We start from the raw sequence: 25,816 nt of genomic DNA on the forward strand, positions 1-25,816 counted from the left end.
AATGAATGACAGTAATATCATAAGGGACCAGAGAAAGGAACTGGGGACACTGTTATAAGGTACCTTCACTACACATGAAGTGGTACAATACTATTGGAAAATGGACTTAGAGTAATTTAAAATGAATATTGTAAACTCCAGCACAACAATGCAAAAAAAAAAAAAAAAAACTTCTGAAAAGAAGTATAATTGATATGCTAAAAGAATAGATAAAATGAATCATAAAATTCTCAATAAAGCCAGAGAAACCAGTAAAGAGCTTCTATGTAAAAGAGATATATGGGAAGTTACCATCTTAGAAGATGGTTTTGGTTAAGGCAAGCAAGTAGAGATGATGTTGTGCTGACAGAAGAAAATATAGAAAGTGTTACTTTAAAATGTTAAACATATATTGAGTGGTAGGTAAGGAGGGCCTAGTGGGAAGTATTGGGAAGAAGACTGGGCTAAATAAACGTAAAAAATTAAATTACAACAAAACAAAACACTGAACTAGTTGAGCAGCATCAGTGAATTTTAAGGAAATTTTATTCAACACTTTTGAATAATTTTTATATCAAAAATTCTAAGTTGAATCAAAATTCGTTTATCAAAAGAAATGTGAGGGCTTCCCTGGTGGCGCAGTGGTTGAGAGTCCGCCTGCCGATGCAGGGGACACGGGTTCGTGCCCCCGGTCCGGGAAGATCCCACATGCCGCGGAGCAGCTGGGCCCGTGAGCCATGGCTGCTGAGCCTGCGCGTCCAGAGCCTGTGCTCCGCAACGGGAGAGACCACAACAGTGAGAGGCCCGTGTACCGCAAATAAAAAAAAAAAAAAAAGAAATTTCAATATAATATTTGTCATTTAAAGAAAAGAGGCCTTTCAGTTTAAAAAAAATAATTGCACCCTTGGAAATACAATTTAAAGAATTTAAATTATCTGAATTTTTGTTAGTGGCAAGAAAGATGTTCCAGCCAATAAATAACAAAGTGATAAATATTCTTCTGCCATTTCTTACCACCTACTCATACCACGTTCATCACAGATGGCAACTATCAAAAATTAAGGATTATAAATAACCATTTTGAGCATAATATCTGATTTATAAAAGAAGCCACAGAAGCAAGCTCATTTTCAAAAATGGAAAAAGTTCTTTTCCTTATAATTTTAGAATCTAAATAAAATGTGGTGGCTTATTTTAACAGACTCCATGTAGACTCACCCAAACCTTCTTTTGGCCTAAGTTTAAATGCAAATATAATTTTCTATATAGACTATGACATGGAAATCAAAGATTGTTCTTGGATTGTCTGGAAAACAGAAGCAGATCTGATTCCACAGATGACTAGGTAACACAGGAAAGCTAAAACCTCAGTCAAATAAATAAACTGCAGGCAATAACATTAAGAAACCATGCTAAAAATACTATTTTACAGAGGTGAATAAAATAAGAATATAAATCATTGGAAAAACTAACACGAAACAACAATGAAAGGAAGTCTTTGTGCTTCTTCAGAACTAAAGCGAAGACCTTCTTTTCAAAAAAGAAATTGATCTTTTCAGCCAAGTAGATTATCTGAGTCTGCTGGAATAGACTTTGAGATTTGAATAGATCATGAAAGCTCAAAAGATATACTAACAAGATTTACCTAAACAGCCATGAATACAGCGACCATACAATTTATTGTTCAAATGAGAACACTTCCAGGATAGAAAAGTGGCACCAATAACGCAAGGATGACAGACAGAAACCAGTATTGTTCCGAGTGAACCACGACATCTAGTCCTCCTGGCATGAATCACAATAATATAAAAGCTATACTTTCCTCAAGCTTACCAACACTTGTGTGGAACACAACTGCAAAGGGCACGTTACCCATATTATGTTGTGTTCCAGAGGGCACCAATCACATAGAAATCATTGTGAATAGCGCCCCTGGAGCTGTGTAGTGTGGTGGTCCTTGGTCCTTATTCCAAGCCAGGCAATTTTCTTAGGACTTAATCCATATTAATTTACTTATTACTTGAAAACTCTGAAATGCTTGTTATCTCCATTTTACAGATGAAGAAACAGAGATTGATTGAATAACCTGCCCAGAGTCACACAGCTAAAATTGGTTGAGCAAAGATATGAATCCAGAAGGTCTGGCATTCCAATTCCTATTTTAATCACTTCCTATACACCTCCCCATTAATTCCTTTTCTCCAGTATAAATTTTCTTTATTCAGGACAATAAGAGGATAAAGCTTTTAGGATGCATAAATTTCCCAAAAGGTATTCTATTCAAATAATTTCCATTACATTAACAGCGGAGCCGCATGTAAAATAATAACGTGTGAGTTGGGAATACTTCACAAAGAATAGGTTAAAGTGATAGACTGTAAGTCAGAGCTTTACCTCTGGCAATTTTGTTTTGAATTGTAAAAATTAAATGAAGAAACCACATGTTTTTTAGAATTGTATTCAAGTATTCAATATTCTTGTTTCATACTTCCAGGCTCAATGAAAAGGGGAAATCATGGGAAAAAATTCATACTTATCCTCCTCCTGACAGTCAGATGACAATTTTTTGAACTAGTATCACAATATGAATGTTCTCCCAATAAATTATTTTCCTAATGAAGGAATTCTAAAGCCTGCTTAAAATCAGATCAAATGTGATGTAAAATACATACACAGTATTCCCACACATCTGTATACCACGTTTGTCCTCAGTCCCAAACATAACTATGCAAATCACCCAAGAGAAAAGTGGGTGCAGAATGGGAAGAGAACTAATCTAGAATGTGTGTTGGGAGGAGACTATTCAGAAAATAGCAAGAAAAAAAGTGAATGAATGATCAAAGATAAAATATTTAGCATAGGGATAGTTCTTTTCATCTTTATTTAGCTTCTAGCTTTTCAACAGTCTAGGGAAAAATTTACATCATAACAAACAATGAATATTATTAATGTGTTCCATTTTTCTGTCCGACAAGAATCAACTTCTTGTTAACTGTTACAGAGACCCCTTTCTATAGAGGTTGCTACAGAGGTTATTTGACTCCCTGGACTAGTTGCTACAAATAGTGGGTTGGCTTCTTGGGCTGACTGTTGCAGACTGTTGGTCATTATTCTAACGTTATGTATGGTGTAGCTATTGCCATTTGCATATTCAGTGTTTCAAGTGTATAAAGGTCCAGCCCCCTCCATCCAATTTTGGACAAATATGAAAGATTTTCTAGCTCTAAATCTACCTTTAAGGTCAGCTGAGGACTTTACTGGAATTCTCCATCTTCTCAATCCTGTTTCCTTTCCACCCCATGCATAGATATTGGCGCCAAGATCACTCCCTAATAAAGAACTGATCTTCAATTTCCATTTTAGAATCTTTTTCCTTGGGAACGCAACCAGCACCAAGTCATAAGAGCCCTGGCTGCCCCAGGTCCTGCTTGCTCAATCCAAAGACTGAAGAGCTCAATATATGGCGCACCCCTAGCACATGTGTATCACACCAGTCTACTGAGGTACATTAGTGCCCAAGAACTACTAGTTCAACCTACTAGGGTGTAGTTCAAGCTGCTCAGAAATAACTTGGGGAAAACTCCTTCAGAGTTACTTAGGAATCAGTTATTACAAACAGCAGTAAGCAACTAGCTACCTTGGCCCCATCTGCTGTTCAAAGAGCCTGGAGAGACAATGGGAAAACCACCGTGAATGTAGAAATCCCACTGATTCAAATTACATTTAGTGATTTATCATAAGAATTATCCTCCTACATGGATTATTGTGAAAAAAAATCATATATATATTCATGTAAGCAAGCATTAATTAATGAGAGTAAATAACAACTGCTTAAATGTGAGTGAATGTTTTGTATTTTCTAATATGAAAAGGTAAAGATATATTTTGACCAAAGGTTTACCACACTCTCAGAGGCTTGAGACCCCTGCTGTTGATAATTGTTTTTTCTAGGGTACTATTTATATCATGGGTTCTCCTTTCTCCTAAGAATTGCAGAGCAAATGAGTAAACTCAATGAGTGAAATAAGGTAATACATTAGAAAACAGAGAAGTTGGTGTGAGAACACTATGGTTCTGCAATCTTGCTTTTATTGTTGTTATCCTTCTCATGTGCATCAGCAGGGGTCCCTAGGAAAATCCTCTATGTGCAAGATTTGAACCCTTCAAGCCAATGCTAGTCTTTGACAGAGTTTTCCCTTTTTTATCACTAGGTTTTAAATTATAACCACAACAATGCCACTTTTATAATACAGTAGTTCAAATATAGGTGTAAATGCTGTGTTTGAATTGTAAACATGTAACAGACTTTTGGTGATATAATTTGAAAGAAATAAAGTTTCACTTGTACATGGGAAGCCAAGCCTATAAATGCTTGGCCACTTCTAGTATAAAAGTCTTGGCTACAAATAAACAACATAAAGGGTGGTCTTCTCTCCAAGGCAGTAATTGTTAATGCACTTAAAGAGCTAAGAAAATTGCAGAGTATTTTCTTTTAGCAACCCATTAAATTTCAGGACTATGTCTCAGATATAATCTAACTTATTACATTTAAAGTTAATCTGTAGTACTTGCAATTCTTATTACCCAGGAGACCTCAGCCTGCCAAAGTAGAACTTTTGTTCCCCATGTTTATCGTTGCTCTTCTTCAGAGGGTTTTGTAGGAACATAACATTTAAAAGAAAGGTTGGTCTCAAATGGGTAGCCAATACCATATCCTTCCAACTGGCCTTGATTGCATACACACATTCACTAATTAGACCTCTTTTACCAAATAGAAAACTCATATTCAGGCATATTCTTAGGTTATTTTCCAAACTAGTTCGTCATTTCTTCATGGCAATTATTCATTCTAAAGTCATAACATAACCATTCCACAATGGGCAAAGCATTTGTCATTCATCTGCAATCATAAATACCTAAGAACAAAAGTGATTAACTGAGGATGAAAATATATGAAAGCCCAACAAAACATGTACCTTAAGATTTTTTAAATTATCTGTTCCAAATGGCTCTGCAAAAAGAAAAAAGAAATTGAAGCATAATGTTTGACAACAGTTTCTGGTTATTTTTCTATTTTGTACATGTCTGCCTTTCATTACCTCCTCAGGTTTCAGGAAGACACAAGCTAATGAACAGAATTACTAAACAGCATGCTAATTGCCCTTGAGTGCAGACCACAGTTAACAAAATGTGTCATGTTTCTGATCTATTTCTGCCCCCATGTTCAGTGAGATGACAAAATACGGGTTGAAAATGCCTTCGTATTCCCTAGAGAAAACACCTTTGATTTAAAGGACATAAGGCAGAGATTTAACTGCTAACCAAGAATATAATCTACTATCTTCATGAATCCAAAACTTAATGGCAAGCTTTCATCATCTTCCCGTGGCTTAAAAATGATCAATACTTATCTAATGGTTACAGCTTGCTATAAAGAAAACAACAGTAACTATAATGCTATTTATGTGAAATAAATAACCACTGTGTTTTAAATCTTAATAAAACACTGATCTGATGCTTAAAATTTGTCAACCAAGTCTTTTTTTTTAATTAAATTACCTAAAGCCTAAGAATAAAACACAGATATTCTCTGCAGTTTTCTTACTTTTTTATAGTGCTCTTTAAGTAACTTAAAAGTTTGTTCCCATAATCTATGTTTTCTTTGGCTTAAAGACACAAAAGTTAGAAGTAGCTTTGCCTCGGGTCCTCCCCAAGACAGGTCAAAGGCCCAGCCACCAACCATCATTATAGGTAAGGCTGCCCAGCAACAAATCCTCCTCACCAATCTGGAGCTGCCTGAGTACATCTTCCAAAAGCAACTAAACACAGGTCAATTACTAAGAGAGCAAATAAGAAAAAAAGAGAACACGTTAGTGGAGTGCCCCATGGATAAATGGTTTGAGAGTTTTAAAGAGAAAAATTTCTGCAAGATCTCTCTCCCTCTCTTTCTTTGTGTAAACACGTACAAAAAAAGATCTTAAGAGAAAGAACTTCATTAATGATCTACTTCACAAGTATTTCTTGTGCTATAGCAAGACTTTGTGGTGTATTTATACTTTATATCACATCTTGGTAACTTTGGGGGTGATAAGTTTTGTTCTTTTTAATATAGTTTTTCTTTATTTTGGATACCTTGAGCTCCTGAACATCTCACTCAGACTCTACTCATTGAGGAATGGTTTTAATCAATTATTATATGTCCAGAGAGAATTTATTCAGTTTAAGAATTAATCACTGGATTCCTTTCTTTCATAGACTTTCTAGTGTCTCATTGGTACCACTTCTAAAAAGGTGAACAGATTGAATGGGAGAAAGTAAAATGAAAATCAATCGCAGTTCAATTCCCAATATATGATAGAGAAAAACTTCATTCATAAAATGAAAAATTTGAAATGGATGCTATTGCAGTATGGCTACTTTAGGAAGCAAACCTTAAATGGAGTTTAGGGTTCACTATATTTATTAGGGATTGTCTTTGGGATCAATATATATGGAAGGGAGTAGAAGGAAGCAGCACCAGGTAGAGGGTACAGTTGAGATACAGGCTTGACTATTTCAGTGGACTCCACAGGGAATCTGGAGCCGCAATGGCCCCATCAACGTTGCCCCATGGGTGGCAGAAACAGCCAGGTTAATATACTTCCATCTTGATCAGTCATTGGATGTTAGCCATGCATGAAAGGTCATGAGCTTGGACAAGGCAGCAATCCCTGGAGAGGCTGCGAGCTGAATGCTGTCCACTGACAGCACTCCCAGAAGCAGAGGCAACAAGAATTCTCTTGAAGGAGGATCTAGGTGGTGAATCTCCATGCCCACAACAGACGCTCCCCAAAGTACTTTGCAGTCATCCTCCATTCCTACACTTCTTGATGATGCCTCATTTCCCTTTCCTTATATTTGCCGTCAATGCCAGTGTTTCTCAAACTCAACTATGGATTTCATTTAATAACAATAAAAAAGTATATCAGAGATATTCAGTGTTGATTTAAAGTGCCATAAGCATGAAGTCTTTTAAATATCTGCAAATTTAAATTCTTTAAATTTATACCTCTTAAAATTTTATGAAAAATTAAGTTTAAAATATAAATGTAAGCAAATAACAAGAACTTCCAATGTAATATTAATATGTTAGATAATCTTCTCTTGGTTTAATAGCTGAAAGAGTAAACCTCAAAATAGATATATTTCTCTGGTTTGACAATAATAATAATAGTAGTAGTAATAAATAATGCAAAGTAAGCTAGCTGTAATAAGTTTGGAGAAATGGTATCATACTTAAAATTCTTCTACAGAACAGTCCCTGAATGCTCGTTTCAATAAGATGACATTTAGCCACTCTCTAAAGTTCTGCTTTTCCTTGTAGATATGTTTGTCATTGAGGCATATTGTACGCCACACTGAGAATCAGGAGAGAAAAACCCACATGATAATAATAAATAATGTTTCCTCACTATATGTTATTCACTCTTTAAAGCATTTTACTTGCATTCCTTCATTTAACTCACAAGAGAGAAGTATGTGGTAGGTTCTACTAATAACACATTTTATAAAGAGTAAGATTGAGGCACAGAGAATTTAAAAAACTAGCACAAGATCTCAAAGCTTGACTGTGTTTGTGTGTGAATATATACTCACATGTATTTTGAATTTTAAAATTATATTATTAATTTTTTAGTTGATGTAAATATACTATTTTGTTATACAATCCAACTGTCTCAAAATCATTATTAATTTTGTTATATTTTAGCATGAATCATAAGCACAAAGTATTCACGTTTTCTACAATTACAGTATTTCAAATTACCTAGTGATTTCAAACATATTTTATAAGATATTATGTAAATAAGGTTCAAAGTTAAAATATATATGTTATAGTTAATGAAAGAAAGAATAATCTGACTAATTTGGAATACGGAACATCTTACTACCAGGAAACGGAGAGGAGAAGCAAAATCCTCTAATTTTATGTATGAGTAAAAGTGGTTCTTATAAAGGTTAGTAACCTCTGTAGTAAGTGACCAAAAAAAAAAAACAAAAAACTGACTTCAGGGTTTAACTCTTGATAATGTTTCCAAAATTTACTGAGGAAAAATATTTCAGACAGAAGATAATAAGAGTCTGAATTAATGAAGTTGAGATAGAGAAACAGAGTTTATATTTCAAATGCCAGAGAAAGTCAAAAAAGCATAAACACTGAGTATTTGTCATTGACTAATCTAGTAAATGGTAAACTTAGCTGTACAAAAACCACAGTGTTAAAAAAAAAAGGAGATGCAGTTATATAATGATTTCTTTGCATAAAGAAACATTTTAGGCCAAAATGAGATGCATGATACACAGTTTGTTGGTATTAAAGCAATAACTTTGAATAACTGCTTCTCTCAGAGAAGACACTTTATCAGTTACTCATGACTGTAGAATAAGAAAACATTTTCATGTTTCATTTTCATTGTCTATCAAGTCCGTCCTTTGACATAAGGATAAGAGCAAAATTTGGAGTAATGAAAGAAGATTTGTATGAGATTTTATTAAAAGAAAAAATACCACGTTTTTCTCTTTTTATTATTTCATTTTCAGCAGATGTCATTCTTATCTCAACAACAGGTATCGTTTATGAAAATAGGTAAACAGAGTCCAGTTCTCTCTCCTTCATAGGACATATGTGCTTGAAAAGTCATGACGGTTTTTGTAGGGGCAGATTACCATGCACGGGTTGCCAATCCCAGGGGAGGACTCCAACTACATGGAGGAGAGGAAAGATCATCACAATGCCAGCCACCAGGGATAGAAGTCCAAATGCTTCTACCCACTGCATCTTGCTATCGGAGTGGCCAAGAAGAAAACAATACAGTCAAGCACTGGATGGAATAATGATTTACTTACATGGAGAAGAGACAAAACAAGGTCAGCTTCAATAGCTGGTGGTGTTCTCCAGTGGCCAAAAGGTTCTGTCTCCGCCCCATTCCCGCCCTGCAGTGGGATTGTGCCCTATGACTCACATGCTTCAAGAAAAGACTAGGTGGTAAGCTTGGCACAGGATGTGGAGGATCTTTATCTCTAGGTAGGATAGTGCTCCAAGCCCAATAACCATTTTCATGTGTCTGAGTCGGGGTGAAAAGACTACAGGCACAAGGACTGCCTTTCCCAACAATTTTCGTCTCTGGATTAATTCTGCAGTATCTCTAAGACATCCCAACATCTCTTAAGAGATTTACAGGACAAAAGTCCAACTTTTTTCGTGGTATTAAAGAGCACTGAAGGATTTCACAAAAGAATTCATCCCACTGAGAATTTCTTATAATTACAGCTGACACCTTATTTATTGTGGGAGCAATATGCTGAGTAATATAATAGAGATCAAGATAATATGCTTTCAGACAATATAGACCAAGATAGTTTAATATTGCCTGACAATACAATTTTTTTTCTTTTAATTTGGTAGAACTTATTTTTTCTCCAGAAGTATTTTGTCTTGATTCATTCTCTACAAGACCTCTGAAGCAACACTATCACTTGATAAAACTGTCAGTGACAGTTTTAGTTCTCTCTGCTCTGCTCCGTAGTATAGATTTCATAAATGTAGTTAGATTTTGCTTTCATCAATTTACCTCTTGATAATCGGTCTCTAAAGACATACACCTTAGAATGCCAAATACTTGGTAATTGCCTCAATATCTGATTTTTGATCCAATTATTAACAATTCTAAAAGGAAAAAATAAAAAGTTGTTTATCCCCTTTTTTCTCAGTGACATCTTGGAGGCAGTGGGAAGAATATATGTGCAGAAATAAAAAGTTTGATGCCAAAATTTGCTGCAGATCTTCAACTTAGCAACTTCTTAGAAGGTTCAGTGAGTGTTGCTTTACAAAAATATATAAATATTGCTAGAGGCCACTGCTTCAACAGCACTTTGTCGGCACTAAAGTAAACATCTGGGACTCCTTTATTGCTATCTCATTGCCTCAGTAAAGTAATCTTAATTTCACTTTGCTAACAGCCTGTATATTAAGGCAATATATTGAATATTCATAACTCACACAAGAACCAGGATATTACAATGGAAGTATGGTTGGGGAAACTTAAAAAGAAGAATTTATTTAATTTGCAAAATCTGCTAAGAATGTAGATCCTAAACCCCAGTGCATTTCTTCTACAGCAGGTGAAACCAACTGAATCAGAGATTCTGCTGAATTATGAAGTCTCATATTCTTCCTGGATATTTGCAGATGCACAGTTGAGATTTAGGCAATGATTACAAGGAGGTGTTTGGGTAATATGACATTGTATGTAAAAATATTATAACATTTAGGTATTAAGTAGGATGATTATTTGAACAATCTGAGACAGAGAAAAAGTAAAAGAGAGCTAGCACCTAGAAGAACAAGGAGGAAGAAAGAGGTGGGGCTTGGAGGCAGTATTAAACAAGAGCCTGGCAGTTGATATCCAACAACTGAGGATAATGACAAGCTTCCCTGGAAAACAGTTCAGACAAGAGCAGTATGAGATTTCAGGTTTCCATGAAAATGGGGTAATGGGAACCAGATAGAGCTATGATCTGTGAAGCACCACAAGTACTCTGTGATATTCAAAAGAGCAAGATGCCTTTGGTCTCAGCGAAAGCTAAGAGAACTTGAAAGGAAACAAGCCTAGCCTGGAGAACTACAATCTACTCTTAACCATCATCCTTTTTAACAATTTATTTCTTATCTCCTCATCATTGCCCAGCTATATATTACATATATATCTGCTTGTGTGATCTGTTTTGGTTTTTTGGTAAATTATATAATAAGCAAGGAAGAAACTAATCTACATTTTATTATTTTTCCCTTATTTTTCTTCCTCTGCCTATTTTTTTTTGGAGCAGTGCTAAAAATAGTAAAATGAAAAATGCACTAATCTTTATAGATTCTAATCGCAACAGTATTTATGTATGCTTAATATCTTTCTCTTCTTAAAATCACAACTATGTCTTCAAGACCTGGACTAGAAAAACTCAGCTTTCTGTAGCTATCACCAGCATATACCCGTTGCCCTGTAAGCATCTCTCCACTGTTCTGATCACTATCGTGTGTAACCATTACACAACTCCCCTTAGCATTACACTGGTGTTACATTGATTAAAAGAAGCAAGTATGAGCAGTAGTATCATTGAATTTCTAAATGTTAAATATATATAAGTTAGAAATGAAGATATGCATTACTAAATTAAGAAACAGACCAGGCAAAGTTGCTCAATGGGGGTGTATGAAGGGAGGAAAAAGTTTGGCATGTGAAATGCTACTCAGAAAGCACAGGACAGAGAGAAATGCCTGAAAAGAAAGAAGAGATCACAGAATCGGTACTTATATTGCTCTTTATGGTTTACATACCATTTTCACAATATTATCTTATTTAATCTCCACAACAGTTCTATAAAGAAGCTGATTTCATTCTTATTTTACAGATGAAGGAACACTAGAGGTTGGTTTGCCCATGTTAGGGATATAAGCAAAATCTGAATGCAGCCTCAACTTTAGATTCCATGGGCAGCGCAGAATGATTCTTTTAGCACGCATGCAGTTAAAACTCACCCTGGCAACACATTCTACAGGTTCCTGTAGTCCATAATGACAAAAATTAAATTGAGCTTCAGGAGCTTACAATTAAATGAATGATCACAGAGAAATAAATGGAGAAAATTTGATTCCAGGCAGATCGTAATAAGTGCTCTGATGGAGTTACAAACATACTGGAGGAGAAAGAAAGGCATATAAAAACCCTGGGTGTATCTGGGAGGCATCTTGGAGAGTGTGAAATCTGAGTGGGCTTCAAAAAAAGTTTTTTATTAGGTTTACATAGTGGCAAAGAATATTCTAGACAGAAGAGAACAGCTTGAGCAAAGAGCTAGAGACAAGAAGAGGAATCAGGGTTGCGGAGGATAGCTTATAAGTCAATAAGACTAAAACACCAGGTGCATGGGGAAAGTAATCAGAGATGATTAGAAAGGTAGAGAAAGAACAAAATCTGAAGAGTTTTTAAAGTAAGGCTGAGGTTTTGAATTTAGCTTTTTTGCGCAGCGCCTGCCATAGGCTAACTTTTCTTTTTTTTTTTTAACCCAGAAGAGACAACATAACTATGGGAAAAAGAGGAAGGAGTTATCGATTCATTAAAGATGTTTGCATCTTCTCAAATGGCTATGTTTTTGAGCGCAGCTTCCCAAGACTTGAAATGTCATGATAAAGGATTTGGACAAGCATGTTCACAATACTGCAAAATCTAAATTACTCCAGTGCAAAATTCTTTGGGAAAATACAATGTGCAGAGAGAGGATTTAAAATACCCTTCAGAGAATGACAAGCTAAAATGAAATCCTAAAAAGAAGCCTTCTCCCAGTTGAAATGGAAGGGAAGGGAAGGGAAGACTCCATCTACAGAAAAAATTAAATGCAGGTACCAGCTACTTAATAAATGATGGTTGAGCAATAAACATTATGAATAATTTACAACCCAAATAATCTGCAGCTGAAGGATGCATTCTCCCACCCTCATCACCCCACCAAACACTGCACTTTAGAATAGCCTTGAAAATGGCAGCTGGGAATATGATAAAGAGAAAATTAAAATAGAAAAAAATTTACTAAATGCTTTCATCCAATTGCATACTTCTTTATTGAAAGAACTTGTCAGTAAATAGGAAAGAAGTAAACATGGGGAAAACATCTTGAATCTTTAAATTATAATTTGAGTCATCTAGTCTGTTGTTATTTGTCCAAAAAACACGTGTAATACCTACTAAATACAAGGTATATACTTTTCTAAGTATTTAACAAGCTGCAACTCATTTAATTGTTATAACAATCTTAAGAGGTAGGTACAGTTATTATCACCATTTCTCTAATGAGAAAACTAAGGTACATCATTAACTTGCAGAAAGTTACATATATTATCAGGCGACAGAAACTGTGAGTCCATAACAGAGCATAACAACTAGACTATGCTCTCTTCTTTTTCTTTGCAGATTGTTTTCCAAGAGGTAGCAAAAATGTTATTACTCACTTATATAAAAAAGATTTATTAGCCTTTATTTTAATAGCAGGCATTTTCTAGCTGCTTGGGATGTAGTGATGAACTAAAGATAGGTAATGACTCTGCCTTTCTGGACCTCACCTTCCGTTAGACAAGGCAGGGAATGCATAATTAAACCATTAAATAAGCAAGACTGTTTCAAAGAATAGGAATCATGAAGAAAATGATGGGTTATTTGAAGGGAGTAGCTGGAGGTGGACCAAAATTTATAAACATATGCAAAACTGGCTTTGTGGATGGGAGACGCAACTGTCCCTTCACCAGATAAAATTTATTTGCATATCTCCAGACAAGAATCATTTCATTGCAAACAGTTATCTACAACTTACATAGTTGCACAACAGCTCAAAGACAATGAAAGACCAATTCCTATAAAGTTAAATCACCCAGAAGGCTGTGCTAAAGATGAGAAATAGTTTTCCATTGATTACACCCAGTAATCTTGGTCTATTTGTTTTCAAAACGTTTCACAATTTTTCCTAACACTATATGTGTCATAGATAGTTGGTGTCATAAAAGTTATATTTTAATGACTTAGAAATCTCAAGTCAACATTTTTTCTGTATTCTGACTCATTTACTACCTACCAGACATCTCTACAATGTCTAAAAGGCATCTCGAACTTAACATACAAGAATTCACTGATTTTCTTCACTGAACCTATTTCTTCTTTACTTTTCACTAACACAGTAAATGACATCACTATCCAACCAATGACTCAAACCCAGAAACCTCAGGCGTCATACTAGGCTCTTTATTCCATCAGACTCCACATGAAATCCACCGTGCTCTTCCTCCAAACTGCATTTTGATTCATTTACTCTTGCCCCTCTCCATTGTCACCATCCGTGTTCAAACCATTTTTATCTCCGAGTTGACAACTTTAATAACCTTGAAAGTCTTCTCCCTTTTTCTATTCTTGTCCCTCTCCCTTCCATTCTCCTGACAGCAAGCAGGCAGAACATCCTTCATAAATGTGAATCAGATAATATTATCATGAGGCTTAGAATCCTTTGGTGCATTTCCACAGAATAAAGAACAAATCACTCACCATGTGTCTATAAGGCTCTTTATGAACTGCCCATCTTTTTCTTCAATGGAATCTAGTACTCTGATGGCATTTAATATATATAGTACAGACACTTGGATTCTCCAGCTCTTCAAATATAACATGGTTCCTATCTAAAGAACTTTTCACTTTCCATTCTCCGTGTCTGTCCTGGTCTTTTCTGGCTCTTCCCAGAGCTGGATTCTTCTTGAACTTCAGATTTCAGCTTTAATATCCCCTTCTCAGTGAGGTCTTCCCCTAACTCCCTGTCAGAAAGAGGTCATCCCTTCTCTTTATTTTGCTATATTACCCTGTTAAATTTCTTCAGAGGATTTACATCAAACTTATTTTACTTGGTTATTGATTTATTTTCTGTGTCCCTAGAAAAGTCTAGGAGGGCAGACGTCATGATTTTCTTATTCTTGCACATATTGATGCTTAATAAACATGTGTTGACTGATTGATAAAAAATAGTTACTTCGGGCGTCCCTGGTGGCGCAGTGGTTGAGAGTCCGCCTGCCAATGCAGGGAACACGGGTTCGTGCCCCGGTCCGGGAAGATCCCACATGCCGCGGAGCGGCTAGGCCCATGAGCCATGGCCACTGAGCCTGCGCGTCCAGAGCCTGTGCTCCGCAACGGGAGAGGCCACAACAGTGAGAGGCCCGCGTACCGCAAAAAAAAAAAAATTTACTTCGATGAGTATTTCCCAAAGCATATTTCATGAAATAATAGAATGTCAATGATTGACACAAAAAAATTATTTCATTAACATCACTAAAATTAGTAAATGTCAAGAAAATACTTTTCCAAAATTTTCCGTGTATTTTTTTCTCACCTGGCACATATATAAATTTAAAAAACTTTTCAATAATATTATTTGATTGTAATACCTTTAAAAAGATACTATATGAACAAAGAATATGAGGTTTTTTCCCCCTTGATATAAAGTAATCTATCATTCTGGATTTGTTGATGGGTCTTTGAACTTTAGAGCAGGGAAGGAAAGAACTGATAAGTTCTTTGCATCCAGATTTACACATCTGTAATGGATTGATTGCCAATGAGAGGGAAGAAAGAGGAAGATTTCTGAAAATTCCAACCATAATCTTTCCTAATTCATTACAATGCAAACACTGTACAAACATATTGACTAGGCCTTTACTGAAAATCTTAACAGAAAGAAACATCTGGGTGGCTATGTATGAATACCCCAGCCTCTTTTAGATCAGTTACTTATTAATTGATTAATTTTATAAATATTCACTGTACATCTCCTCCTGGTACTGGGGATTCATCAGGGGGACAAAAAAACAACAAGGCTTTGCCTCTGTTAGAATTTATAATATCATGAGGAAGACAGACATTAATAAACAGCAATTGAGCAAATAAGCCCATAATTACAGATCTGATCATTGCTATGAAAAAGAACAGTACAGGCTAAACACACAGTAGGGGCAGCTAATTTAGATTTGGAGTTAAGTGTAGGCTTTTCTTAGGAAGGGACATTTGAAAGGTTCAATGAATGTAATTTGATATTAAGTAATTTCTTTTTCTATGAAAGATTGGCCATTATTACCTATAATTTGGTTAAAAGTGACATGTAAATATATAGATATAAATATATAAATGCATTTGCTCCTGAATTTCTCCTTCACATTGTTATTCAAAAGAATGACAACTTAAGAAAGAACGAGAATGAGCTCTGTTCAGTATTATCTTACTATCTTCCACAGAAATATTCCCATTAACACGTTTATTGATTTATCTTTTTTTAAGTAGAAGTCACAGAGCTTTTTTTTTTTTAACATCTTTATTGGAGTATAATTGCTTTACAGTGGTGTGTTAGTTTCTGCTTTATAACAAAGTGAATCAGCTGTACATATACATATATCCCCATATCTCTTCCCTCTTGCGTCTCCCTCCCTCCCACCCTCCCTATCCCACCCCTCTAGGTGGTCACAAAGCACGGAGCTGATCTCCCTGTGCTATGCGGCTGCTTCCCACTAGCTATCAGAGTTTTTTAAAGAACATAAAATTAATATGTTTTGGCATTTGCCATATAAGTTAGTTTCAGTTTTTGCTATCAGATCTTAAATTAATGAGATTTCAAACTTTGTAAACAGGATAAGAGCGTGTCAATGAGGCTGATAATTTATAGTTAATAGGCTTTGCCTTTATGCATTAAAAAAAGGAAGTAAAATTTAGAATGGAAATTAATAACCCTTTGCTTCTAGGGAAGAGAAAAAAAAATCTGTTTGAAGGTTCAAAGATTTTTTGAATCGTAAAATGTGTCACATTCACCTTCATTTTTAAAAACCTTTTGAAAATACGTAATGAATCCTAGACAATCTTTCAGATAAGTGGTGATTATGTAAGCTATTGAAATTTTTAGACAGATGCATTTGTCAGCCTAGCCTTGGTTTTCAACCTTTAATAAAAATCAGAAAATCCCCTTACTGTAAAAATTAATACTGAGTATTTTCTAGTTGTTTTCTTTCTAGTTGAGGAATTACAGGAGTTATTCTAATTCAATTTAGACATGAATTGGCAAATGTGATTGCAGTACCTATACACAAGATCCTTTAAATACTGATACACTTACATCCTAGTCCATACAAGTAATAATAGATGATAAAACTAATACACATGTTTTTGATGTAAGTTTCCAGATTTACTTTAATGACACTTTATGGAGTGTTTACTATGTATCTGTGGCATTGTGAAGCCCACAAATCGGGAAATCACACAGTTCCTAGACTCCGTTTAGTGGCAAATTACTCTCATTTTGAAAATACTGACCACCAACTGTGTGCCATGGCCCTTGACAGGCACAGATGTCAAGGTGAAAACAGCATGGATGGTGGCACCAAAGAGCTTACAATATAGAAAGGAAATTAGGATATTATTATAAAGGTTAGGTGACTATTGTACACATAAAATAACATCCTCTAAGTAAAAGTAAAAATAAAATAAATCCCCTAAGAACAGAACATAGTCAATGGACCTGGTGTGGCTAACAGAGATGCAAAATAAAATGGAGCCAGGCAGTCATGACAGACCTTGGATTCAGTCGCGTAGTCTGTATTCTTAGAAAAAGCACAAACAAAAACTATAGAACTGGGCTTCCCTGGTGGCGCAGTGGTTAAGAATCTGCCTGCCAATGCAGGGGACACGGGTTCAAGCCCTGGTCTGGGAAGATCCCACATGCTGCGGAGCAGCTAAGCCCATACGCCACAACTACTGAGCCTGTGCTCTAGAGCCCGTGTGCCACAGCTACTGAAGCCCACATGCCTAGAGCCCGTGCTCCGCAACAAGAGAAGCCATCGCAATGAGAAGACCGTGCACTGCAACGAAGAGTAGCCCTTGCTCACCACAACTAGAGAAAGCCCGTGCACAGCAAGAAAAGACCCAACACAGCCTAAATAAATAAATAAATAATAAAATAAATAAATTTATAAAAAAAAAAAACTATAGAACTATTGATCCTGCTAAAGGGTCCTGTTTGAAAAACTGCCGTTGAGAAGCTCTGATGACAGCCACTCACCGAAAACTTGTGGTCAGACTGCAAGGGGCCACTTAGTCCCTTGCAGGGACTGAATAATAACTGAAATGATTACTTCTTTCTATTTCTATCTTGCCTCATTTAAATGTGACTGTATACATGATACGTATGATAAAAAAGAAAACAAAGGAATTTATACTGTAGAAAAGTAATATGGAGAGCACAGAGATTTTTAGTATGGTGAAACTATTCTATATAATACCATAATGGTACATACATATCACTATACATTTGTCCAAACACATAGAACGTACAACACCAAGCGTGAACCCTAATGTAAACTATGGACTTTTGCTGATAATGGCATGCTAATGTAGGTTCATTGCTTGTAACAAATGTAGCATTGGGTGAGAGATTTTGGTAATGGGGGAGGTTGTATGTGTGTGGAAGAAGAGAGCACATGGGAAATCTTTTATCTTCTGCTCAATTTTGCTGTGACCCTAAAACTTCTCTTAAAAAATGTGTTTAAAAATTGAAAAAAAAAGTAAGCTGGGCTTCCCTGGTGGCGCAGTGGTTGACAGTCCGCCTGCCGATGCAGCGGATGCGGGTTCGTGCCCAGGTCCGGGAAGATCCCACATGCCGCGAAGCGGCTGGGCCCGTGAGCCATGGCCGCTGAGCCTGCGCGTCCGGAGCCCGTGCTCCGCAACGGGAGAGGCCACAGCAGTCAGAGGCCCGCGTACCGCAAAAAAAAAAAAAAGTAAGCTGAAGAAAAATAAAATTTCAAGTATACTCCTCAAATACATTCCATGAAGCCCCATGTAGTTTCTAGGAGTGAGCCAAAAATGTGACTTTTGACAAGTGCAAAGAGGAAATTGATATCAATGCCTCAGTGTTAGATAAGACCAGGAAGTATTCCGAATAATGAAGCCTGAGAAAAATGCCCCTTTCTCTCTTTAAAAGAAGGCATCATGTTTTGTAGTGGAATACAATACAATAAATATAATAATGCTCCTAAAGTTATTTCTGACTCATGAACAATCCAGCTAGTGTAATTTTAGGAAGCACCAGAATAGTGATTTCTGCATGTGCAGCTTTTTGAAGATCTGAACGCTTCAGAGATAAAATTTAGACCATTTGGAAGGTGTGCTTCTCAAATTGTGTTAAGAAGACACTTGAAGATGTGGAAGTGTGCAGGTGTATTCAAAAATCACATTTTCCTCAATGTTGAACCATTTTAAACATTAATTTTACATTAAAAGAAACATGGCTATAATGGAGCAGCATAACCTTTCCTCCCCACAAAAAAGGGAAGAAAAATCATTAGACTTTAAATAAATTTCACTCCCTCTTCACAGCTGGTTATTTGGCTTTGCTCTTCATTTTCTTATGAATACCAGTTTCCTCTTGTGCCATTGGTATGACTCTGGTAAAAACATTTGAAATCATGATTCGAAAGCAAGGGTATGAGACTATATGCTTGAGATAATGTTTGTGATGTCTTTCGGGGGGCTACAAACTTCAGCCTGGCCACACCCTCCATTTTCCCTCCAAAGTCCATCATCCCCTGCTAGCAGCAAGATTTCCACTGAAGTTAAAAATGAAGAGACTAGAGATAGATAAGGCCGACATAGAGGAGAAAGCTTTGAAAGACAGTATGCAGATTAGGAACATGGGCTTTGGAGCCAGGAAATCCTTATTTGAAACCTGGTGATGCTACATATTTGTTCAATCACGTTACTTTACCTCTGTGAGCCTTAGTATTTTCATTTGCAAATAAGGACAACAATAATATCTACCTCACTGGTTATATTGAGGATTATATGATATGATATTGCACTGTCCCATAGGGCAGCCACTACCCACTTGTGGTTATTGAGAACTTAAAATGTGGCCAGTCCAACTTGAGATGTGCTATAATTGTAAAATACACCCTGGATTTTCAAGATTTAGTTTGAAAAAAGAATACAAAATATTGTGTTAATAATTTTCTATATAGTTTATATATTTTCATGTTGTAATTATATTTTGGATATAATGGTTTAAATAATATTATTAAAATTAATATCACCTATTTCTTTTTACTTTTTAATATTTTTATTTTAATATCCTTTCTAAAAAGTGGCCAGGCTTGCTTTCATTATTCCAATTTACAGGTGAGAAAACTTAAGTTCAGAGAAACTAAGACATTCAAAATTCCACACAAGTAGGGGCAAAACACAGAAACAAATGCCAGTCTTCTGTGCTTTTTATCACTTAACTGTGCTACCTCTAAAAATCAGCATCACTGCATGATAATAGTAATAATAACAACAACAACATCATCTTCATTTACCAAGTGCTCCTCATGAGCCTGATACTGTTTTAAGTACTTTAAATGGATTAGCTAATCTGATACCCCTACTATTGAAATAGATCCAATTATGATCTCACGTTTTACAAATTGGGAAAGCAAGGTGCAACACCTGCCTGTATGTACTGGCTTCCTGTACTCTGATCTCACCCACAGACTTTGACTTAAATTAAGGAGCAAATTAAGGGACCTTGAAATTTGTTTAATCTTCAGTCCTTAAAGTCAGAACGTCTCTGCACCTCCAAAGCACATGCATGCTGAATTTTACTTTATAATCCTGGATTGTTAATCATTACTCATGAGAATCTTTTTGCATTTTATCAATGACTTAAACATTAAATCTGTAGTGTGTATATATCATAGTGGTTCAAAGTGCAAGGTCTCAAGCCGGCCTGCCAGGTTCAATTCCTGGATCTAAAGCTTCTTACTGTGAATTTGGACAAGTTACTAATCTCTTCAAGTCATAGGTGTTTTCATCTTTAAAATATAAAATGATAGAAAGTAAAGGAAGGCAGCTAGCTAAACGGTCTCCCATTTCAAAAATTGCCATGTATCGTTTCACCAAAGGTTTATTTTTCAGAGGTGCCAGGGGAAATATAAAAACTAAAGTCCTTCTGAAATACATGATTTTAATGGATTTTTTAAATCACTGTATGTTTTGTATAGTGAATTGAAAATAGGAGTAATGAACAGCATACCACTGTTTAATCAATATCTATTGCTCGAATCATAGATTGATATGGATATGGTGTGTGTGGTTGGTGATTGTTACTGTGTTGTCCTGTTTCTTAAATTTAAATATAATTGAGAAAACCTTTATATAAGTTATATTTAGGAGATTAAATTATATGTCTATAAAAACTTTGGCATTATACCTTTATTGTATCTTTTTTTTTTTGTATAAGAAACATAATGACACCATTTTTACTGCAAGCATTTTTTTTTTTCCAGGAACATAAACTATTTAAGCATGGGAATCGTCCGTATTGATTGAGAGCACTGTGTACCTACTTTGTAATAGCTAAGTCTGGGGCAATAAGCTTGCAATTTCTCTAAGGAAATGATATAAGGTTGTAGAATAAAGGTAGACAGCATTCTCTAAACATATGAAGTTTTAAGCATTATCTTTGGCAGCCATAAAATAAATATCATTCAATTCCAGTTGGATGGTATCTCCCCCAAACTCTATTTGCAACACTCTCTTAGTACTTTATCCCGCACACTGTTAAAAAAGTAATGAAGATCGTGTATTTTTAAATTAATAAATAACCCTGAACCTCTTAGTTTCTAAGTTCTAGTCACAGAATGAAATAAACACTAACCCTTTCTTTGATTCATTGCTATAAATTTTCTCTCTCTGGATTTGGCAATTTAATTCTCTGTGCCCTGGCAGCTACTCAAGCATATAAATTGTATATATATAATCCAAATACTCTTCAACCTAAGACTATTAAAATAACAGAGAGGACATATTTCACATTCAAACATGATAACACTTGATAACACATGATAACACTTACTTGACCTATTTTTTTCTGATCCTAAAAATGTTAACATCACATTACTGAATAGTTTATATATTTGTTCAATCAGCAGATGTTTTTGAAGTGTTTGTTTACTCTTTTATGAGGTACTGTGATAGACTCTGCTGTTAGAAAGATGTCTAAGAAATAGTACCTGCCCTCAACTAACTGGAATATACTTAAATCAATGTCAATATTTTCCATCGAGAATAGAGAAAAACGAGTATGTAAGTGAACCCAGGTGAGGGTGAACGGAGGACAAGGACTAAGAAAAGATTCACCAAGGAGCAATATTTAAACAGCCTCTTCAATGAAAATTGGCCTGATGGACAAGGCAGAATCGGTTTTGAGGCCAGGGGCAGTCAGTCTATGCAGAGAAAATCACTCACAGAGGGAAATGCAAACATAGAAAGATAAGAAACAATGATTTGTTTGAGAAACTGTCAATAGTTACATAAACTATGTTCTAGGTACATGTTACAAGGGAAGAGACAGGGTTGGAAAAAAGACGGGGCTCAAGAGAAAATTAGGGGTTTATTCATGAAGCAGAAGTAGTCCTCTCTTCAGTATTTGTGAAGCATGAGGGAAGAATATAAATGAAAATTTACAGGTCATATGTTATAAGCCTACCTAGCTCCTGAAAACAGGTCACCATTGGGCAAGAAATTCTAAAGCGAGATCTGAAAGGTGGGAGACGCAGAAGCAAGGACTACATATCTCCCTGGCTCCAAAGACTGGTGTAGCTAGGGAGGGCCATATGGTACTCTCTAAAGCCCAGTGACATGGGCATGGGTGCCGCTTGCTTGAATCTGAGACTGGCAGCCTTATGAGCTCTGCATAAGAGTTTGGACTATAAAGATGTTTAAACAAACAAACAAAAAAGAGTTTGGACTTTTTCTGCAGCCTAAAGAGAAGCACTGAAGTCCTTTCAGTAGTGAATGTCTTAGATAACAGTTTTATTGTTTGCATATCTACAAATTAGTGAAGGTCACAGATAGGAAAATTTTCTTTTCAGGGTAAAGTAATGCTATATAGATATTGTAACCTTCTTTGAAAGGACTCATTTATTAAGACGCTGTACAATAGATATAATTAAAATTGGCAAACTACATAAAGTATACATTGCTATTTATCACGTGTAATGCTTTATTATTTAAAAACCCCTCAGAAACTATGCCACACTGTGGATTTAATCCTGATAATGGTCACTCTGAGCACTGAGAGTAATCGACTTCCCACAAAGGAGGTTCGTAAATGTCTGGGCTGAGCCTCATAGACTGCGGAGTAGGTATGGGAGAAAGGAAAGAGACCCCATTCAAAAGATGCAGACTTGGGAAGTGAATCCAAGTAACCTGGATTTCAAACAGCCCAACCCTATTTTTCTGCATTTATTCTTCAAGTACACAGAGACCGTCCACAAATCCTCTAGTAATTCTTTGCTTTAAAATTGTTCGCCCACACAATGACTCCTTCAATTTAAGAATGGTGTTGAAACATAGTAGAGTTTCAATTTCAAAAAAGAAAATGTCACACACTAGAGTGGGTGTTGTGGTGTGCCACCCAGATCCCCAGGTGGCTGGTGGCTGAGTCCCTCTCTGGGAATCACCCTTTTCAGAAGAGAACTGCCTTTGCCAGGGTTTCACCTCCTTCCCAGGGCAACTCAACATGCTATTAGTCAACGCACATCCCCTTCTAAAGGTCCATCCTCCTTGCCCCAGTGCATGCCCACCACGCAGGGCCTTCTCAGCAACAGAACTGATCATGTCACCGTTCACTCTCTGCCGTTGCTAGGTCTGTTACAGCAGGCAGGTAGCTAGATATGAGCAGAGAAAGGGGGACAGGGGCCACACAGCAGGAAACCACATATCTTGGAAATAGCAGGGGTCCTTGGGCAGACAGAGAAAACCAGGAACCTCCAGACTGACAGGAAACCGCGCATTTTGGGATGATAAGTGTCCTGGAGGCCGACAAAGAAAGTTGGGAGGGCTTCCCTGGTGGTGCAGTGGTTGAGAATCTGCCTGCCAATGCAGGGGACACAGGTTCGAGCCCTGGTCTGGGAAGATCCCACATGCCGCTGAGCAACTAGGCCCGTGCGCCACAACTACTGAGCCTGCCCGTCCAGAGCCTGTGCTCCACAACAAGAGAGGCAGCGACAATGAGAGGCCCGCGCACCGCGATGAACAGCGCCCCCGCTCGCCGCAACCAGAGAAAGCCCTCGCACAGAAACGAAGACCCAACACAGCCAAAAATTAATTAATTAATTAATTTAAAAAAAAAAGAAAGTTGGGAAAAGGCAGGAATCTCAGGCATCCAAATGTAACCTTTTGTTCATTAGGCCATCATTACAATAAAATTAGCCTTGCAGATAAGAAGTTCCCATCCTGCACTGATACCATGACACTTCAGATCAAGACTAAACAAGGACAAAAATCGCTCCTCCCCTCTGGAAGGTGCAGCTGGGGTGAAATCAGGGACTATGACCCCCTACCTCCTCCCTCCCCAGTGAATATTCTGCCCCTTTATTTCTTACACGCCACATAACCAGCTTGCCAAAGAAACTCAGGGCAGCTACTCACCTAAGACTGCCCTCTCCCCCCTTGAGAGCCAACTATCGCTTATATAAATCCTCGCTTTTCTTTCTTGACTTCTTGTCTAGTCTCTGAATTCTTTCTGTGAGGACACAAGGACCTACCCTCCAGGAAGAAACATCTTTGGCGGAGCCACAAGGAGAAGCCTCTCTCCTCCCTCGCGCTTGAGAGGGGCTGCCTTACTTCCCACCATTTCACTCCTGCTTTCAAATCATCTGTCCCATTTTTGGACCTATTGCCTCAGAGATGTGACTGCCAGTTAAGCATTTAAAAGCCGCTGGGTGCTTGCCAAGAGAAATCTCCCACGAGAGAGGAGGAGTGGGTCATGGAACGGACTAGAGAGATGATAGGCTTGTCCGCTCACCTGAAGGCAATTTCCACGCAAAGCTTTTAGAAACACACTTAAAAACATGGGTTTCCCTGGCGGCGCAGTGGTTGAGAGTCCGCCTGCCGATGCGGGGGATGCGGGTTCGTGCGGTCCGGGAAGATCCCACATGCCGCGGAGCGGCTGGGCCCGTGGGCCGTGGCTGCTGGGCCTGCGCGTCCGGGGCCGGTGCTCCGCGGCGGGAGAGGCCGCAGCGGTGCGAGGCCCGCGTACCGCATTAAAAAAAAACCAAAAACAAAAACATAACAGTGCCCCCTCCCCACGGCTACCCTTATAGACTTATTATTGGTCCACCTATTCTGCCAGCATTTTCCAACCTTGCAGCTAGGCCTTCCCCTTTCACTGTTAATATGCGCAGGGCAAGTCAGGAAAGTTTCCCCGCTGTTCTCACAAGCAGCTAGCGTCTGGACCTTTGCCCTCTGGGTTTGCCTTATCCACCATTTAATTAACTGTCATCAGGTCCAACTGTGTGAAAATACAAAATGCAACTTTACTTACACAGAGTTCCAGCCATGGTTGCTGCTGCAGTCCCTTTAGGAGCTCTCTCCGGCCTTGGATGGTCTGTGCCCCGTAACGCCGAGCATTGGGAAAGGGGACGGTCCTGCCCCAAGCAGCTGAGACCCATGGTGGTGGGACTGTGTCCGGGCTGCCATCCTTCGCCGCGCGCCTCCGCTTGCCTTTGGCCTTCGGCCGCCCCGGTCCAGGGTCCGCCACAGGTCCGGGGTCTATCGGCAGCACCGCCCTCTGACCTCACGCTGTGCGTCAGGGCACATATGGCCACGCCCCCTGGATAGATGGAGGGGGCGGGGAGCCACCCGCGTTTGTTGTACTTGCCTACCCGGGTCTAGGGATTGGGAGCGTCTCTGCAGGGCCACAGGGCCCTGCGCCACAGTGCCTCTGCCTTGGGCCGCCATATCCCCCCTGCGCCTGGCCCACCACCAGCTGGACGGAGCTTCTGTAGGAAGGGGTTGGGGCAGGACAGCACCAAGGCCTGAGGTGCACCCACCACAAAAGGGAAGGGAAAAGAGAGACTTTTTCACAGACCACCTCCTTTTATGGCTACTGTCTGTTTTCAGAAACTTACCACCTTGTTAGAAAAAATAAAAATAAAAGCTGGGGCCTTCGGCTCCATGCCAATCTCCCTGCAGTACTCCAATCCTACCTGTCCTCCAACCAAATGGGGAACATAGAATGGTCCAAGATCTCCGAATCATAAATGAAGCTGTAATTCCTCTTCATCCAATTGTTCCCAACCCATACACAATCCTTACTCAGATCCCGAGGACACAGCCTGGTTTAAACACAGTCCTCGATCTTAAAGATGCCTTCTTCTGTTCATCCTGATTCCCAATACCTTTTTGCTGTTGAATGGACTGGC

At 37.8% G+C, this 25,816-nt stretch overlaps 1 long non-coding RNA gene across 2 annotated transcripts in view; it reads right to left on the bottom strand.

The window, feature by feature from the left end:
- The window catches only part of LOC307190799, a 380,676-nt gene extending 355,264 nt beyond the window's left edge, over nt 1–25,412 (bottom strand). For both annotated transcript variants that reach the window (XR_013829543.1, XR_013829544.1), the window contains exon 1: nt 24,937–25,412. This is a non-coding gene — a long non-coding RNA (uncharacterized lncRNA). The remainder of the gene's footprint in view (nt 1–24,936) is intronic.
- Between the last annotated feature and the right edge of the window lie 404 nt (nt 25,413–25,816).

Source organism: Stenella coeruleoalba, assembly GCF_951394435.1.
Source record: "Stenella coeruleoalba genome assembly, chromosome: 8".
Taxonomy (NCBI): Eukaryota; Metazoa; Chordata; class Mammalia; order Artiodactyla; family Delphinidae; genus Stenella; species Stenella coeruleoalba.